Source organism: Podarcis melisellensis (assembly GCF_964234715.1).
Source record: "Podarcis melisellensis genome assembly, chromosome: 7".
In the NCBI taxonomy this organism is placed as follows: domain Eukaryota; kingdom Metazoa; phylum Chordata; class Lepidosauria; order Squamata; family Lacertidae; genus Podarcis; species Podarcis melisellensis.
The window spans coordinates 41,987,762-41,999,055 of NC_138539.1; positions in this window are offsets into that span (position 1 = coordinate 41,987,762).

The following is an 11,294-nucleotide window of genomic DNA, read 5'->3' on the forward strand; positions in this document are numbered from 1 at the left end:
AGGAAACTAGGCAAGGACAGGTGCAGGATCTAGCATATAACAATGTTGCTCCCGCAACCTGGGGCAGGGTCTGGCAGCCTTTTATTTTTGTTGGGGTAGTGGCCGGTCCTGATCCCCCAGTGACTCACCTCCCTGTTTTGCCCAAAGGCGAGCACTCCTCCTGTGAGTACTCAGGTCTCTCCTTCTCTCATACCTTAGTCTCTGCAGCTCAGGAGACTTCCGAGGGTTACTAGACTCAGGGGCGGCCTCAGCAATCCCCACACCTGGAGCCAGGGCAAGCTCAGGCCCCTGACTCGGCCCAGCTGGTGTTTGTTGCGGGGGAATAGACTGGGACTATTCAGGATCAGGCCTCAGACTTGGTTCAGAGGATGCCTGAGGCAAAGGATCCGGTGCAGACTGAGTCTCCTCTGGTTCTGAGTCCAAGCCTGAGCCCCAGGCCATCACAGTATTTCAGAATAATTAGGCCAAAGTCATGCCTCAGATATTAAACAAATTCTCTTACTTAGGCAGAACTACACCACCCCCTTCAAATATGTGTTACATAAAATGATGGTTGCTTATCAGTATCTTTCTTTTGCTAAATAAAATAATCATCAAGTTGTTTTGTGTAAATAGTCTCATTGAGCTGTATTTTTCTTCTCCGCTGTTCCTTTCCATCATAGATATATATCTTTTTATATATAAGATACAAGAACTCAAATTTACCACTTATATCTGCCCCTGTTTATTCATCACTTCCTTGAGAAGAAAAACTCAGACTAAGTAACTGGTTCAGATCTCACTCTTCAGTGTAAGAAAATAAAAACAATTCTAAAAATTATCGATAAAGTACCACAGCCCTCATCAGAGACAACTGCATGCTAAAGCATAAGGAAGGTGGCTTATTGTTCTCAAGACTGCTAAGGGGCCAAACAAGATGTTTGCTTAATACATACTGTAGTATGTAGGGTTGCCATATTTCAAAAAGTAAAATTCCTGACAACCGCAAAGTTGTTGCTTTTTCCATCGCATTGCCGTACATCCAGGTTTCCCCTGACATTTTGCAAATTTGCCAAAATTCTCCCCAGATGCCATTTTTACACTGGAAAACCAGGACATGTCAGAAATTTTCCTGATGTATAGCAAGCCTAATAGTATGCAGATATGCAGGAAAACTCTGGTCCTAAACCTCTACTGTCTTGCAGGATATTTTCGGGAGAAGAAAAGGCTGAGGAGTAAACCCTACACAAACCTGGAATACAGTCCCTAAGGCAGCTGGATGGTGCCTTGCAAACCTCCTTCTGGCAACTCCTGCAGCTAAGCTGGTGCCAACTCTGTTGCTCTGCTTTCCTTTGGACAAGATGAGCAAAGCTGAGAGAGGGGTCTTGTCGTCTGGGCAGCTCAGGACCTTCAACCTCAAGGCTCAATGCAGCAGTTTGACTTCACCCCCAGAGGTGCACTCCATTGTCTCTCAAGGGAGACAGATGCCAACAACAGTTACAGGCATGGGAAAGGGGGTGATGCAGGGAGCAGAAGCTCATCTTCTCATACAATCAGAATGGAAACCACCCCTAAATCAAGGAGCCTTACAGAAAAGAACCCTATTCAGCATGCTGGCAATCCTTTCAGTGAGCCTCTCTGCAGAGTGGAGAGAGAAAGGGCTGTATTGTCCTTCCAGTGCCCGAAACAGCTTTATCCCACCCCCTTCCCAATTGACTGTAAAGGTAAAGGTAAAGGTACCCCTGCCCGTACGGGCCAGTCGTGTCCGACTCTAGGGTTGCGTGCTCATCTTGCTCAAGAGGCCAGGAGCCGGCACCGTCCGAAGACACTTCCGGGTCACGTGGCCAGCGTGACGAAGCTGCATCTGGTGAGCCAGCACCAGCGCAGCACACGGAAATGCCGTTTACCTTCCCGCTATAAAGCGGTCCCTATTTATCTACTTGCACTTGAGTGCTTTCGAACTGCTAGGTGGGCAGGAGCTGGGACCGAAAGACGGGAGCTCACCCCGCCGCGGGGATTTGAACCGCCGGCCATACGATCAGCAAGTCCTAGGCACTGAGGTTTTACCCACAGCGCCACCCGCGTCCCTTCTCCCAATTGACTGACCTATCTATAAATACATTCAGCACTCAATTCCTAGAGTTCCCTAGGAAGATGGATTGACTATTAAACCACTCTGATATTGCAGCACTGCAGGGGTCTCCTAAGAACTCTCAGCAACGCAATAGAGTGCCCAGGATTCTGTGGGGAAAGCCATGGCTGTTTAAAGTGCTATGATAGTGCTTTAAACATATGGTGTGGATATGGTCTGTAAGTGCAAATAAAATTTATCACAAAAATGGCACAGGACTCCAGTGACCTCTTTCCAAGGAAGCAGAATGTTTTAATTCTGGAGTTCTCACCACTCAGAGAACTGGGATGCATGCAAAGATTTGTAATGGCAAGCAAACAGTCGGTTGCTGATGGGCTCTGTCCCATCTTCTCTGCTTAAGGCACTGCTTAAACTTCAGTAATGTAAACCCCTTTTGCGGCCCACCGAGTTTGGGTTGTGTGTACAAAAATGCAGGCATCTCATCCATTACGGCTATTTTTTTTTACTGCAGGAGGAATAATACGATACACCCTGCCAAATCAATGGGAAATGAAAGCACTAAATGGCAGCATGAAAAATAAATATCATAAAGCAATTCCCCACCCATGATTCAATTATCTCTATACTGAGTTGGCTTCCCTAAATGAAATTAATTAATTTTTCCAAATGAATTATGCAAGTCATTTTTTCTCCCTGTTAATGTTTTCTCATAATCATTAAGGTTCATCAATGGACCAAAAAAGGAACCTCTGGAATTTTAGTCTAGCCTATGGATGTACATGAGCTTCACTTGAACACAACAAGTTTTCTGTATGTAATCAGATTTGAATCTGTGAAATCAGTTTATTTGTGATTGCCCTTTTGGAAATATATCTGTTTAGATGGTTGATGGAGGACCCTGGGTGAGAGACAGGGAAACGCTGGTACCCAGGGTGAGAGTCTGGGAGCAGCTACTTTCTTCTGTGGGTGGTAAGGGCAAATAATTACTTTTAAGAGAGGACTCTGTGTTCTATGTATTTGTTTTAGTTATAATTTTACTGTATTATGGAACTTTAAAAAATTATTAATTTTAAAAATGAATAATAAAAAGGTAATGCAGCCCTTTGATAAGAATTACTTCTTTGCAGAAGAGTAGGAATTGGAAAACTCAGCAGTGGCCAGAGGATTGGAGAAGATCAGTCTACATCCCAATCCCAAAGAAGGGCAGTGCCAAAGAATGCTCCAACTACCGCACATTTGCACTCATTTCACACGCTAGCAAAGTTATGCTTAAAATTCTACAAGAACTCCCAGAAGTGCAAGCTGGATTTCGAAGGGGCAGAGGAACCAGAGACCAAATTGCAAACATGCGCTGGATTATGGAGAAAGCTAGAGAGTTCCAGAAAGACATCTACTTCTGCTTCATTGACTATGCAAAAGCCTTTGAATGTGTCGACCACAGCAAACTATGGCAAGTTCTTAAAGAAATGGGAGTGCCTGATCACCTCATCTGTCTCCTGAGAAATCTCTACGTGGGACAAGAAGCTACAGTTAGAACTGGATATGGAACAACTGACTGGTTCAAAATTGGGAAGGGAGTACGGCAAGGCTGTATATTGTCTCCCTGCTTATTTAACTTATATGCAGAATTCATCATGCAAAAGGCTGGGCTGGATGAATCCCTAGCCGGAATTAAGATTGCTGGAAGAAATATCAACAACCTCAGATATGCAGATGACACAACCTTGATGGCAGAAAGTGAGGAGGAATTAAAGAACCTTTTAATGAGGGTGAAAGAGGAGAGCGCAAAATATGGTTTGAAGCTCAACATCAAAAAAACGAAGATCATGGCCACTGGTCCCATCACCTCCTGGCAAATAGAAGGGGAAGAAATGGAGGCAGTGAGAGATTTTACTTTCTTGGGCTCCATGATCACTGCAAATGGTGACAGCAGTCACGAAATTAAAAGACGCCTGCTCCTTGGGAGAAAGGTGATGGCAAACCTAGACAACATCTTAAAAAGTAGAGACATCACCTTGCCAACAAAGGTCCATATAGTTAAAGCCATGGTTTTCCCGGTAGTGATGTATGGAAGTGAGAGCTGGACCATAAAGAAGGCTGATCGCCGAAGAATTGATGCTTTTGAACTATGGTGCTGGAGGAGACTTTTGAGAGTCCCATGGACTGCAAGAAGATCAAACACATCCATTCTTAAGGAAATTAGCCCTGAGCGCTCACTGGAAGGACAGATCGTGAAGCTGAGGCTACATTACTTTGGCCACCTCATGAGAAGAGAAGACACCCTGGAAAAGACCCTGATATTGGGAAAGATTGAGGGCACAAGGAGAAGGGGACAACAGAAGACGAGATGGTTGGACAGTGTTCTCGAAGCTACAAACATGAGTCTGACCAAACTGCGCAAGGCAGTGGAAGACAGGAGTGCCTGGCGTGCTCTGGTCCATGGGGTCACGAAGAGTTGGACACGACTAAACGACTAAACAATAACAAGGAATCAAGACTCAGAAGATAAAAATTAGTTGGATCCAGACTAACCATTGGAAGTGGAATGGGGTTATTTTTGGCTATTCTCCCTTCTCCCTGAAGTTCTCTCGGTCTCCTAAAAACCTTCTTCAGAAGTTTGGGGATCTTTTAGAACAGAGTGGGGTATGGCATGACTTTAGAGGCCTTTGGCAAATGACACACCCTCCCTTCTTCCATGGGTCAGAGTTTCTTCCCTGAACTGAAGAAGCCCTTATATTTGTGGAAGTGCATGCATGTATCCACTTAAAAACATGCACTTGACTTTCATAGAAATAACATTTTCTTGGAACAAGTCTCAATGATCTAAACTAGAGTTTTAAAAAAACGATGGCTCCGGAATGAAATGTCTAAAACCAACCACCCTACTCTGTTTGTTTTAATTTGTACACTACCATGGTTCTGAACTGAACTTCAGGGAGTTCATCCATTCCATCTGTGAGATCCTCAGGGCCTTTGGAAATGGGCAGGTGAACATTGCAAATAAAAAACCTCTGAGTCTAATGCCATTGGGAGTTCAGTAACTTTAGAAAAACTCTGATGGGGACCTAAATGGCTGAACCAATCAGAACAGAAAATCTAATGCAGTAGCCTCCAAGACTTCAATTAGTTGCATATTCCTGGGCTCAGGTATCCTGCTGTCTCAAGTCACTGAAGTAACTTCAGATGTAATGGCAAATTATACATGCTAGTTCCTCCTTCTCTTTTCCTGTGTGGAATGTAGGTTAGTTGCAAATCTTAGTTTGCTATTTTAGACACAGTGGCAAACTATGGTTTGCTGCTAAACAGAAGATAAAACTTCTAATCTCCTATGACATGTTTTTAGGAATATTTAGCATCTGTTATCCAACTGCATAATGGAAATACTGGTGACCTGCCTCCCTGTGTTGCTTGAGCCCTGAAATGCTTTGTAAAATTATGGTGAAATGAACTCACCTTGCCTGTTGTTTATTTGTGATCTATTTACAAAACCTCTTTAGTACTCCCAATCCGTCTAAGTAAGTCATGGAAAATTGTTTGTTACCTCATTGAGTAGATGAAGCATTTTAAAAAAGATGAATAATGAATAACAGACACTTTATTTTCTCATTAGTTTCCCTTCGTTTCATGTGATTGTAGAATTTCATTACAGTCACATTCTACAAACATTCAAGTGTGACCCATTCTCATAAAGACAATGCTAACAACAATTTGGAAAATAAACATGCATCCGCGAGCAGTATTGGGGCAATTTTGGATACACATGGTTTGGAAATACAGAGCATGTGAGTGCCATTTTGAAATCCACTTTAAGTAGGATACAATGGTCTCATTGTACAATATACAAAAAAACCCCTGAATACTTTGTATTGCTATTCAACGATTCCTACATTGTAACTGCAGTACTATCAATATAACACAGAAAATATACTGCTCAAATTACTAAAAACAATATTGAAAATGCCAAGAAAAATATATAACTTAGTCAAGACTCACTAAGTTTCACCTCTGTTTCAATCCCTGCTGAACTGTTGTAACACAGGTCTGTTTTTGCTGTCTTGTCCTGGTACCTTCCTGTGACTCTTCTAGCACATATAAGAGCCTAACATTCCAAACTTCCTCTCATTTCTTCTCCCCCTACACTGAAGTCAGGTTCTCCCTTTGCCAAGTGATTCAGCTACCCCAGATGAAACTAACAGTGGGTCAGACATGTTTGTTGCTGGCATGATGTGACATTTTTCCTAGACAGCAGATGCCATCGTTTCATCTTGTAATCCACAAATATTCAGAGTCACCAAACATGCAGCTAACACGACATATTAGCAACATTCAGTCACCTAGAAAACAATTTATTTAATTTAAAGGTCTCAAAAAGGGCTTAAATCCTCTTTAAGTTCCCCCTGAACTGCAATTGCAGAATATACAGAGGATGTACACTATTAGCTTTAACTATTAGCTCACATTACTCACAGTAATTATGCAGTTACCATTGTGTTTACTGTGGCACTAATTTGATTATAAATGCTAGACATTACTGTGATAAAATATTAATTTGCTTGTAATGGCACATTTAGGAAAATCATAATTATACTAGAACTTCCTATCTTGCTATGTGCCTACACAAACCTGCTGGGGAGGGAAAGGGGCACTAAAAGTAAACACCCATTAGAATATACTTGCCAGAGGGTGTTTTATTCTATTTTATTTGGACCCCACAATTTTAAACAATCCTTGGAATCATGAACCAAGAAATAGCATGTGAAATATTTAAAGAAAACTTAAGTGAAATCACCAGAGTCCATCTGAGGATTGGAGCATCTTTCCCCACTCCAAGTATGCAATGATCAAATAATGAGCAAATCAAGGACACCCAATTAACGTCATGGTTAGTGGTAAGGTTAGTGGTAAGATGATGATTCCACTTATGACATATATGAATGTGCAGCTAAAGTACCAAAAAGAGGCCAAATTCAAGAAGTTACTAGTAGTATGTAAAACTCAGCAGTTTGGAACCAGTGCACTTGAAGGAAATCCTCACTCCATATGTGTCAATTCAATAATCACCTGGCACTTTTACAAGCATGGCGTATTTTTCATTCTGCACTTGCAAGGAATCAAGGCTTCAGGACAGCAGCACCAACTTTCTGCCTATTAATATGTTTTAGGCACCTTTGCTGTGCAGTTTTTGATGCCTGTTGAAAACATTTTGGTTAAGGCAGGTAATTTATTTTGATTTTGTATATTTGCGAGCATTTCTTTAAAATAAAAAAACCTGTTGATTTTATCTATATGTGCTAAATTCCATTATGTTTACTTGTTTTTAAAGGTTGTTTTTATCATTATTTCCTTATGAACATTTTATATTCATGAACCCACTCTTTTCTGATTGAGTGGCATATAAATCTTGTTAGATAAATAAATATACAGCTCAACAGTCACTCTGAAACAGGAAGTACCTATGTATGGAGGAACAGGCTTCTGCATGCTTGGTGGATTAGAAGCAAAAAGATGCAGAATTTATGGCACAATATTTTGCATTAGTCTTTCAGGGTTCTTTCCTTTAAAAAACAAACAAAAACAACTCCAGTTCACCATGGCACAGAAAGTGTTTCTTAAATGTAGTCTAACATGGTTCTAGTCCTCAAGAACATCTGTGCCTCAAGACCATCTATGTGTGCACACCTATTGTGTGTGTGCTTTCCTTTTGAGAAGCCCAGCCCTCTCCACTGAACTGTCAAATCACTTTTCTCAAATCCTGCTTGCAGCTTGGTGAGACACAGAGACAAAAATGAAAGGAGAAAAAAAGCTTGGCATGGGCACATATGCACATTCTCTTGGGTGCCCAACAGTGACTTCTCTTGCCCCTGGCCACTGCGTTATGTCATTATGAACACTGAGGCCTCAGCTTGTCCATTGCAAGCTGGCTGGAAAGTTCATTCATGCTGAAAAACACAGTTGTACAATTCTCCCCTCAGTCATAGAGTTGGACATTTTATAAAGCTTGACAGTCATGAAAACCACCAATCATTTAGCCTTGCCTCAGAGTGTCCCTCGGGATGCAAAACTGCAATGTTTCAAAGCATCCCCCCTCCCCTGCAGGTTGCAAACCGTATCAAGAAAATCAGCTGGGATGGCAGCTTTATTTAAGAACACCCTGCAAATCGAAGGCCAATATTCTCCAGGGATTATCCGTTGAGCTACCCCAGAAGCTGTACAAATAAAATTCCTAAAAATTTCCTTAGGGCTAGCAGGTGCCCCAGAGAGGGCTGCTTTGGTGATGGAATGCCTTAGAGGAGATTGCTTAATCTTTTCACTTTGCTGCTGGGGGAAACTATACAACAAAGGGAGTGTTAGGCATGCTCTCAAACAGTTCATGCAACTCTCTTTCTAGCTGAATATTAATCCCCCCAGCTCAAAAAGTTTTGATACAATAAGCAGTTGCACCCATGAAGCCCATGTATTTATCTATGCTGTACTCAGAAGAGACTCATTGAACTCAGCAAACCAAAGTTAGCCATTTTTAGACAACATGTCTAAACCACTGAGCCCCTTGGGCTTGCTGATCACAAGGTCAGCGGTTCGAATCCATGTGACGGGGTGAGCTCCCGTTGCTCTGTCCCAGCTTCTGCCAACCTAGCAGTTTGAAAACGTGACAGTGCAAGTAGATAAATGGGTACCGTGGCAGCGCGGAGGTGACAGGGGCGTAGGAAGGGGTGTGTGGGGGATGTGGGCTGCCCCGGGTCTCATCCTTGAGGGGTGTGTGTGACAAAATGGCACACCGCAGGGGTCAGCACTTACTGCGGGGCCTGGCCTGCAGCGTGCCTGAGCCACATGTCTCTCCTGGGAGTGATGCGGTGGCTCAGGGCTCTGAGCTGCCCAAAATGGCAGTGTGGGGCTTGCGTACCCCAGGCAGACTCCGTTGGCAGCTCGCCACTCCCTGGGCGAATCACCATGGCATCCCCATGTGGCGCCCCGTGTGTGGATTGCTGCGGTGCCCCCGTGGGTGGCTTGCCGCCGCTCTGGGTGCCGGAGCAGCTAGCCACACCCCTGGAAGGTAAATGGTGTTTCCGTGTGCTCTGGCACTTGTCACAGTCCTCCGTGTGCCAGTAGCGGTTTAGTCCTGCCAGACACATGACCCGGAAAACTATCTGTGGACAAACACCGGCTCCCTCGGCCTGAAGTGAGATGAGTGCCACAATCCCATAGTCACCTTTGACTGGACTTAACTTTCCAGGGATCCTTTACCTTTACCCTGAATAGCACTAGTGTTGAATACCATTCACATTATTTTCTCCAAACCATTTGCTCTATTAATAAACTGCATTGTTATCGGTTATTATTGACAAGCATCTAAACATTTCACACTGTTATATACTCCCTGCTTTTCTGAGTGATGGAGGCTTTTAGGGGCAGTGCTACTGGGCTGAGTTTCTTTTGGGTGAGAGTGCACTGGGGATTTAAATAAAGCGTCTTTGCTTTATTAACAAATATACAACTAGAATTGCTGCTACACTTCAGATCCCAAGTGAAAGTGTATGTGTTCCCATGGTGCTACACTTTCAGCCAACTCTTCTGTCTCCATTTGAAGAACCACTGGCAAGAGCTGCATGAAGGCCAAGCTACCAGTTAGCTTCTTAATCCAAATATGATTAAATGTGAACCAGTTACCAGATGAATTAGACTGCCACCTGGCATCTTGATGTTTACAGAATAAGTTTTTATTTAAGAAGGCTTTCCCTGAAGTGCCACTCAGCTGTTTATGGAAATAAAGCATACCTTTAAAATAAAATAAAAGGTTTCATTGCTCCCATTGCTTCTTCTGACCATTCACACAGGAGCAGTGAATGAACATGTTTTCATTCGTCTGATGTTTATAGTGTCCCAACTGGAAATTGAACTCCACTGGTGCCAGGCAGCAGTTTAAACGCTTGGGACTGTAACATCAGAAGCTGCCAAGGAGAATGCAGTGTGTTCACAAATGCATCCAAACAATGACCTATAATTCATGTTCACATCTTTACACAGCTCATTGTCAAACTATGGTATTTGCTTCTGGAAGGAATGAAGATTGTTGCTTTTTCATAAAAGGGTCAAAAGGCCTCAGATAGTTGCAGCATCTGAGCAGAAATTGCAACAGCTATTGCTTGGGGACTTATCTTCACTGGCTTGGGGTTAGAATGCCCAAAAACAGGGTGGCTTGCTGCTAGAATGTGGTTTATCTAGACCCTTCAGCAGGATAGGAATCATGTACACCTAAGGGGTGGTCAGGGTGTGACTTTATCGCTTGGGTAGATGTGCAAGAGCATAGGAACATGCTTCCTTATTTGGGCAAAAGTAATTAAGGGTGATGGTCCCTAAATTCAGAGGATGGGAGATGTCAAAAGAGGTGGAAAATTTAGTATTTTAATTAGGCGGCTGTGACAGGCTGTCCCAACCAATGGGGAGGCATGGAAGGGAACTTTGCACTCGGTTAACGGGATATATGTTTGTGTTTCACTGAACTGGAGTGTGCCTGCTTTTGGGACACCCGCTTCTTGCAAGAAACGTTGGTAGATCAATAAACTCCTTGCTGCTTCACCAATTTTGCTCAGATCTTATTTTTAGGGTCCCAGGATCCTGAGTCTTGGGACCTGTGTTATGTATCTCACACTCCCTTAAGAGGTAGTAATGGCCACCAACATGGACAGCTCTGAAAGAGGAGTAAACAAATTCATGTCTATGTTCAACTTCCACTGTTGGAAGCAATGGAGTACTGTACTCTGAATGACGGTTGCTGGGAATCCCAACTGGGAATCCCAAGTGCTGTTGTGCTCAAGTCCCATAGGCCATTGTAAGAATTTGATGCTGAACTAGATGGGCCCTGGGCCTGATCCAGCAGGGTTCTTATTATGTTCTCAATCTTGATCCGATACCTATGAGAATGCAGTTCAGGTGTCAGTGGCTGTTAATTCTGGCACAATAATTCAATATCCTGAACCACAGAAAATGTCCCATCCTTTTGAGATGCCAACCATTGTTAATGCACTAATTAAGCAGGGGCCCTGATTATAGGGGGGGTTGCTGGATGGGTGCTGCTATTGCTCCTCACCCCATGGACTGCTGCTAAAAAGAGGGAACTTTAATTCTAAGAAGGCAAGCTCCATCTCACATGCGCCAATTTCATGTTTTAACCCAAAGGGTTTGAGACAATGTGAAGAACCTTGTAATAGAAGAACTGCTCCAGGCT